General features: G+C 35.8%; 1 long non-coding RNA gene across 1 annotated transcript in view; it reads left to right on the top strand.

The window, feature by feature from the left end:
* Positions 1 to 333, top strand: part of LOC137653145 (uncharacterized) — a 54,629-nt gene extending 54,296 nt beyond the window's left edge. Inside the window, exon 3 of the long non-coding RNA XR_011046404.1 lies at positions 1 to 333. This exon is cut by the window's left edge and continues 250 nt beyond it. This is a non-coding gene — a long non-coding RNA (uncharacterized lncRNA).
* The last annotated feature ends 8,339 nt before the right edge of the window (positions 334 to 8,672 follow it).

Here is an 8,672-nt window from a genome sequence, read left to right as displayed (position 1 = left end):
GCAAACAAAAATTCAGTTCGAGGTGGATTACAAAAGACAGGATCTCTGAAATATGCAGACGTCCCGCCAGCGCTGTCACCGAATCGGACAGGAGAGGAACTTACACTGCTACGGGAGGGGGTAGGGAATGGGGGTGCCGTCCCCCGTCTCCTTCGTCGTCTGATGTTTACCAAGTTCAGGGTGTAATTTAGCCCCGACGTGTGGCATGTATTGTGGAAAAGGCCTTAGGCTGCACTCTTGGGCTCGACGTGACACCCTGTCCGGGAAAATAAATAACCCAAAATGAAAACCGAAACCACCGTATCGGCTTAATTCTGTGAAACCCATCGAGATCATTTGATACTGGATCATTTATGGAATTACTGAAACCGAGGTCGAAACTATCTGAAGGGGGAATGTTTGTGATCATATTTTTGTTGTCAGATTGGCGCACTGGCCAGATCATTTTTTTTCTTCATTTGCTTATTCATTGATTTTACAATTAATTTTCATTACCAAGTCCTTTGTTATTGAGAAAATTGTTTCAATTTTGTTTTAGGTTACTGGTGATTTAAAGGAAATTAAGAGGAATACATATTCAAGAATTTTCTTATAAATGCATATAAACATATTTAACTATATAATTTGAAAGTCTTCATATTTTTTTTATTAAAAAACTAGGTTTCCATAACAAATAATTTTATATGAAAAACAAATGTTGCGTTTTTGCATGTAATTAAAACCTGATTAATTGCCTTATTTCTATGAATTATCGATGCAAGAAATATAACACCGATTTCACTGACTTGAGCCTTCATGAATGGTCAAAGAGAATAAAAAATCAACGCTCAATATACTTCTTAATAACTTCACTTGAGAGACTATCGTAATAAAGCATTTTATTATGTGGAAATACATTTAGTATAAGAGGTAATGATGTTCTGTACATATCCCGACAGAGATAAATGTTGTATCCGTAGGTGACCATATTTCTTCCAGGTAATCAAGATGCCAGAAAACTCAATTAATCAATCAATCTTCCAGGTAAACACATGCGTATTTAAGTAGGGCTGTTGCGATAAGAAAAAAAAACGCTCTAGAATATTGTTTTTCATGTAGTTCTCTCTCTCTCTCTCTCTCTCTCCTCTCTCTCTCTCTCTCTCAATAAACATACCTTTCTTTGAATGTGCTATTAGTAAATTAATTAGTGGTATTTGAATGCCTTTCTCCACTGAAACTTTGACAAATCTCTCTCTCTCTCTCTCTCTCTCTCTCTCTCTCGAAGTTATTCTTAGGCCATGATATTTACCACATTAATCAAAACATTAACGAATTCCTGGAATTCGCATATCTCTCTCTCTCTCTCTCTCTCTCTCTCTCTCATGAAGTTTTCAAATTTACATGTTATTTTTAGGCCGTGATATTTACCCCATTAATCGAAAAATTTACGAATTCCTCGATTTTGCGTCTCTCTCTCTCTCTCTCTCTCTCTCTCTCTCTCTCATGAAGTTCTCAAATTTACATGCTATCCTTAGGCTGTGATATTTACCCCATTAATCAAAACATAACGAATTCCTTGATTTTGCGTCTCTCCTTCTCTCTCTCTCTCTCTCTCTCTCTCTCTCTCTCTCTTTCTCTTTCTCTCTCTCTCTCTCTCTCATGAAGTACTCAAATTTACATGCTATTCTGAGGCTGTGATATTTACTCCATTAATCAACACATTAACGAATTCCTTGATTTTGCGTCTCTCTCTCTCTCTCTCTCTCTCTCTCTCTCTCTCTCTCTCTCTCATATTGTCCTCAACTTTACCTGCTATTGTTTGGAATTACTATTTGTAGATTCGATAAAACAATAAGGAACTAATCATCAATACGATAACACGAAGTGACGATTGTTTTTATTTCTCGCGTCTTGTTTCGCCCCTAAACACATTCAACCAAGGAGTCAGTGCTATTGCAGGCACTCCCACTCATAGTTAATGAATCAAACGTCAATACGAAAATATTTTGATATTAAATTCCCCAAGGGCTTGGAAAACAAATGCTATCTTCTGTCGTTGTGGTATTTCAAAATAATCATCTGCCTTTATGTTGAAAGAAGGGGTTTTTTTTTTTTTATATATAGTTTGACCTTGTTTTGGGTAACTATGTATTGGTGTTCATTCGTTTATTTTCAATGTAATTTTCTTAATTGCCTCTTGGAAGCTTTGTTAGTAAATTCTTACCAATTACACAAATTTATGATCAAAGCTTACATATAAAACAGTATTGAATGAATGCATATGTATAAATGTGTACTCCCATGTATTTTTTTTTTATTTGGTATAACTTTGACAGCCTTCTATACAGCCTGCAAGTCGTAAATAACTATGATTAGTAATAAATAAAGGCAAAAAGGAGAATTTTTGTCTTATGGTGGCTACGATAATAAAATCTTATATCTCTAAATTAAAATAACTTGAAATAATTCAAGATATTAATAATTCTAACTACCAAATTGCGTGAGAAGATACGGTGTGGAATAACTTATTATCTTGCTTGACGTTTATTGGCATTTTCGTTTCTGAATTCAGGAGCCTGTAACTTATTTCATTTATAGATTTTTGCGTTGGTTGTTTTTCTATCCGATGTATTTTCTCCTGATCTCAGTGTGGTAGCCATCGTATTCTTGACATTTTGTTTTCATTCTTTTTAATGAACGGTAAAGAAATACACTTTTTAGTGGCATGTGTATAAGGTAAATTTTCTTTAATTGTTTTTTTAAGGTAAAACAGCAAGAATCCTTTTAGCATGATTGAGGAGGTTGTCATTCAGCTTTTGTATAAGGGAGGTACAAGGACAGATCTCTGATGAAATTTCAACTGAAGCCCCATGTTTGATGTTTATCTGTGAGAATGAGTATGTGTGTGTGTGTGTGATAGGGGTGTTTACAGATAGCACGACATATTTTGCCCTTCTGTTTTTCAAGGAGAAAGCTATTTCAAACACCTAAAAAATTTGATTCAGGAATCATACGAGTATTATGTAAAGAAATACAATTAGGTCAGACTTAAACCAATTCAAGAATTGAGCTAATATTTGAAAAATGGAAGATGTAAAGAAAATTTCTTGAATCCTTTGTTCATCGAGTTAATTTGCACGTGTCTACTTTTTTTTTCGTCTTCATTTACATATGTGTTCGTGTTTTACTTAATTCACACATCCAATTACCTTCTCTGAATGATCTCCGACGCCTTTTACAAATGCAAGTAACCTTGCGTTTTTATCTTTCGAATTCTCATTTGTATCTTATGGACTCCAAGCACCTCGGCGTCGAACCGAATCGCAAATGAATGTCAGACGCAAATGAAGATGGTCATTTGCCAGCTGTGAAAACTAGCGAGATCCTCTTCAGAACGTCTCTGCTCAACTTGTTCAGGACTTAATGGGTTGAAATATGTGTTGATTAGACTTAGAAGGCTGGCAATAAAAGCCGTGCGAAGTATCTGTTGATGGCCCGTTGAAGACGCTACCCGTTGCAACAGCAAGGAAATATCTTCAAAGGCGATGGTGTAAATTTCAACTGCTATTTACTGGAGGAAAGGCTGCGAGGCCTCTATGTGTTTGCGCACTCGCACGCGTGTTTGTGTGCGTGCATTAGTCGCCCCAAAATCCAAGCATGCTCCTGAGGATAAAAGAAAACATTTGGAGTCATTTGCATACTGAGAGCATCTCTCTTAAACAAGCTTGAAGTGTGTGTCACGTAAGAGAGAGAGAGAGAGAGAGAGAGAGAGAGAGAGAGAGAGAGAGTTACGAGGAATTACAAGTATTTTTGATGTCTCAAAGACTTTTTAGTCCATCAGGGAAGACTCCATTTTCTCTTAAATAGAGCGATTTGGTTTGAGAGAGAGAGAGAGAGAGAGAGAGAGAGAGAGAGAGAGAGAGAAAGAGAGAGAGAGAGAGAGGTACTTAATTCATCCTTCCATATATGTGTACATTTTAGAAAACCCTCCTTGGGACAGGTATACAGAAGAGGCACACGAAGAGACACAGCCAAAACCATCCATCCAGTCGGAACCCAGAACCCATCATGGGCGTCCGGGGTTGAATTAATGGGGGAGAGCAGATGTTAATGGCGGTGCCAGTGGGAATGGACACTGTATCATGGACAATGGGGATGTACATGTCACATGAGGTGATGGTCATTTCGCCCAGGGAATTGAAGTGTCACCGGCGAGATGTTTATGCGGCGAGTTAAGGGCATTTCGCGCTTTATATTTATGCTGGCCAAGTGTGGTTTTTTGGGAATAGTTCTCGTCTTGGTTGTGGTAAATGAACTGGTCGATATATTCTCTCTCTCTCGTTTTGTTTTGATGGGGCTTTACCACTTGATATTTAACAGCTTGTCTATCATTATTATTATTATTTTTATTATTATCATTATTATTATTATTATTATTATTATTATTATTATTAATATTATTATTATTTGTGCTAAATATAGTTATTATTGTTATTATTATTATTATTATTATTATTATTATTATTTTTTTTTCTAAATATAATTATTATTATCATTGTTAATATTGATATTATTATTATTATTATTTGTTCTACATATTATTATTATTATTATTATTATTATTATTATTATTATTATTATTATTATTATTATTATTATTATTATTATTATCATTTGTGGTAAATATTTATGCTGCTCATTCTAGTTTTAAAAGATCTAGCACACCTTGACTTGTATGAATAAACTAGTATCTGATGTAATGTTGAACAGGCTTCGGTATTTTGTTGTGGTTGCTCATTCGTATCCTTATCAGTTTTATGCAGTATAAAGTCAGCTGTTAGATAATAAATTTACTTGTTTCTTATTTTTCACAGCTGAAATAACTTTTCAGGGTTAACGCTTTATACAAAGGAATTTGATTTGTCTGAAATCATTTACTTTGTTTTTTTTTCCCTGACCGTAAATGTCTTCTTGACTATTCACACCTATCAACATAGATATTTTACAGCCTCTATTATAAAAGCAGTTAATTTTTTTTCTATTTCATTTCTGTAGTGTTTCATTGATATTAAGAACAAAGTGTAAGCTAGTTTTTATTTACCTGTTAGACAACGAAGAATTTTAATACAAAAAATAAAATTTCACAATAATACAACAATAAGAACAACAAAAATGGTAATGATAATAATAATGAGATTTATATACTTATTGGAACTTTGGCGTTCGATTTTATGACCTTCTAGGATGAGGCAAATCACAGGATCTTTATTTTGGATGTTACTGAAGACATTGATGGTAAGAATTAATTTATGTTTTAGTTTTGATATGCCCTTTATCAATTTTATTACAATTCCTTCAAAGATTCATAAGAAAAATTATAGAAGTTAATTTAAAATGGGAGTTGATCTTATTGTCGAAAAAATCATAGGCCTTTTTTTATAGAAAATATAGATTTTTTTTTCTCATTAAAAGCTTATTCCATTATGTTTTTAATCTAAAAACAATATTATGTTGGATCTAAGCATTTAAATTAACATTTCCATTTCAATATAATTTAATTAAAAATCCTAAATGTTCGTATTCATGCGGGAATTTGAGCAAACGCACACGTAGAAAGTATATATATATATATATATATATACATATGTATGTATGTATGTATTTATATATATATATATATACATGCATACATACATGCATATGTATATATATATATATATATATATACACACACTTATAAAATGTCGGAAATGTGACTAGTCTAGTTATGTTGCACCCAGGAAGTGTAACCAATAATATAAATATACTTTTCTTTTTAAAGTGAGTGTGTGCGCATACCCGTCTGGATGTGCACATACCACAATGTTAACAATGGCCTACCATGCCTCCAAGGCCACTGATATTAACATTTACATTATCTTCTGTATTTCATGTCCTTAAGGAATTCTTGTTACCCTCGACAACGGCAGCCTCTTCTTGCCCAATTCTTTCATATATGCGCTCGTGATATCTCGGACTTCATCATGACATATGCAAATGATTCCGGCCCTGATTCCATCCTAAGGATGTGACATAGCCCATTGTAGTCTGGAGAGGTCATCTCGCAATCAATAATGAGGAAAGCTTCAGATTTATGTTGCTGCTGCCACTACTACTACTACTACTACTACTACTACTAACAGAATGGTTCCCTAGAAATTGCAAAAGAAGCAGGGGAAGAAAGAGAAGAGGATGGATTGACGAACTTAGAAAATTTTTAGGGTATAGACTGGCATAGAAATATTACTGACAGATGAGAGTGGAAGGACCTTTGTCCAGCAGTGGACTAGTAACGACTGATGGTGATAATGACTACTACTACTACTACTACTACTACTACTAGCAGAATGGTTCCCTAGAAATTGCAAAAGAAGCAGGGAAAGAAAGAGAAGACGACAGATTGACGAACTAAGAAAAATTGTGGGTATAGCCGGGCATAGAAATACCATAGAGAATTTGAGTGGAAGGACATGTCTGAGACCTTTGAGATGCAGTGGACTAGTTATGGCTGATGGTGATGATGATGACTACTACTACTACTACTACTACTACTACTACTACTACTACTACTACTACTAACAGAATGGTTCCCTAGAAATTGCATAAGAAGCAGGGGAAGAAAGAGAAGACGACAGATCGACGAACTAAGAAAATTTGCGGGTATAGCCTGGCATAAAGATACCATAGACAGATGGGAGTGGAAGGACATGTCTGGGATCTTTGTCATGCAGTGGACTAGTAACGACTGATGGTGGTTATGATTGCTGCTACTACTACTACTACTGTTCTTGTTGCTACAAATAACAAGAAGAATAGGCCCTGTTAGCTTTCCAGAAACAGGTCGATAATTTTCTTGTGTTTGAAGCTAAATTAGGTGGAAGAAACAGTTTACTTAAGGAAATCGTTTAGAAGAAATGTAGCTCTTTCTCAGCAATTCTTGGCATTGTTTTTAAATGATTCAGTTTCTGTTTTTGTTTTTCACTGTTTATGTCCTCTCTTCGGAATTTCTTTTTTTTTCTTTTTTTTGGGGGTGGGTATCTCTTAACATTTTTTAATTTCGAATTAATCGTTTGGCCTCACTAAGAAAACTTTTAATGATTTAGACGAGGGAAAATCCATTAGTTAGTATCTGTTTTCTTTTTTGTCCTTAAGAATCAGTGTTTTCTTCTTTTACTAAATAGAAGAGAAAAAAAGTGTTTTTATTCTTGAAACCCTGTCTTTTCTTCTTTTACCAGAGGAGAAATATCCGACCATCTGGCAGTCTAATAGGAACAGTCGGGTTAGAATAATCGAGGCCTTTTGTCTTGATCTTCATCTGCGTGTGCCACTTACGAGGAGGAGACCGTTGGACGTCCTCTGGTCCCCATCACACGCCCCATGAACCAGCATCTTTAACCAGTTCGCCAAATTGACAACAAACAGATGGAGCAGACAAATAGACTCTCTTGGCCGCTCAACCATTCCTTGAACTTTCCACCTGGGCCACTTACACGCCAGATCAACAATTAAAATCAAAACAAATGGCTGGCACAGATTTTATCGGTGTGGTTGTCGCACGGTCCGCCTCCCTTTAGACACTCCACTACTCCGTGGCTAATCTCTCTCTCTCTCTCTCTCTCTCTCTCTCTCTCTCTCTCTTGACATCAAAGGCACGTCGTAGCTATTCAGATCCGAGTAATTTCTCACTCTTACGAGATGTATTTTGGGAAACTTTCCACCTCCTGCCGCTTGGTATTTATGATCGCAGTCCAAAATCTGATTTGCGGTGAATGAATACAGCGAGCCAAACCGACGGCATTTTAAGTCCCGACTTAACGATGCGACGTACGACAGTTAGTACCCGAGGTCCATTCACACATACACGGGAATCTCGCTGACGAACATTTGCAAACGGTTAACAGATCACCCCTCACCTGATTCATCCTTCAGGAAGCCACGCCACCAGAGATAATTTTGGCGCCAAGATCCTTTTCTCTTCTTCCTCCTCCTTCTTGTCTTTTTCTATTTTTGTTTTCCTTCTCCCTCCCTTCTCTTTTTTTTTCTCTCTCTCTTGCTGTTTTCACCTCAATGGCTCAAGTCTTCGCGACACAAGGCGTTTTCTTTTGTCAGTGGATTATCAGCCACTTCCACCCCATCCTGGTGAGAGATCAAAGGCTTGGCGCTTTCCTAAGCGCCAAGGAGAAGAAGAGGAATATACATTTTAAAGAAGTAAAAGAGAGTACAAACTTTAGAGAAAGAAAGGAATGAAATAGTTTAATGTGTAACCTAAACCTCTAGAAGTTTATAGAGTTTCTAGAGTTAGAATATAGTCTTAATAATAATTAGAAAATGTAAATGACTGAAAGGTGAAAGTGAAGTGGCATTAATACGGTTTAGAATTACATAAGTAGAAATATAATTTAATTCTGTAGAAAAAAAAACACAAACACTGAACTTGCCATATTAAGAAGAATTTGAAGTATGTAACGAAAAAAAAAAATATGAAAAACAAAGGAAGAAGAAAAGAGCCTTGTCCCGGTACAGCGAAATGAAACGAGGCGGTTATTTTAACGTGTCCCGTGACACATGACTGTAGGCATAATTTATTTTCCGTCACTTACTGCTAGAATTAACAGATAATCGTGCATTCTGTCCCCCCCCCCCCCCTGTGGGAT

This window comes from Palaemon carinicauda, chromosome 14 (assembly GCF_036898095.1).
Source record: "Palaemon carinicauda isolate YSFRI2023 chromosome 14, ASM3689809v2, whole genome shotgun sequence".
NCBI classification, from domain to species: Eukaryota; Metazoa; Arthropoda; class Malacostraca; order Decapoda; family Palaemonidae; genus Palaemon; species Palaemon carinicauda.
The sequence above is the reverse complement of the archived record's forward strand: the minus strand, read 5'-3'. Positions and strand labels throughout refer to the sequence as shown.